This window comes from Gastrolobium bilobum, unplaced genomic scaffold (assembly GCF_033153095.1).
Source record: "Gastrolobium bilobum isolate Gb01-03AN ecotype WA unplaced genomic scaffold, APGP_CSIRO_Gbil_v1 utg7102, whole genome shotgun sequence".
NCBI classification, from domain to species: domain Eukaryota; kingdom Viridiplantae; phylum Streptophyta; class Magnoliopsida; order Fabales; family Fabaceae; genus Gastrolobium; species Gastrolobium bilobum.
Window position 1 is genome coordinate 597501 of NW_026898776.1, and position 460 is coordinate 597960.

The following is a 460-nucleotide window of genomic DNA, read 5'->3' on the forward strand; positions in this document are numbered from 1 at the left end:
AGAGAATTTAAAGTTTTAAAACCCCCGAAGAGCCGAAAAAAAGCGTAACTACCTGGCCGTGGTTGGCACTGTAGTGGGCCCAGCTCATCTATTAACCTATTCTTATACTCGGTGTGGGTCCTTCATCTTTAACCGTTGATCAAGGAGGAATCGTCTCTAATTCACGAGAGCCGTTCATCATGAGGAGGTGGAGATCGGATTTATTCGTGACGCGTTGGGATGTAACTGACATGGTTTACGTGCCTCAAAAGTAGAATGTGAATGTACCCTTGGGTTTCCTTAGAACGCGACACAACATATCCTCCTAGATAAAACCAATTCATTCGTAATAAAAATGGGTTTTATTGTTATAAAAAAAAAAAAAAATGGGTTTTATGAATCTGTATCAAATAGGTGCAGTGGATCCTTGTAAAAGTGATTATGTGGTCATGTTATTTGATTACAATCATTTATTTACAAA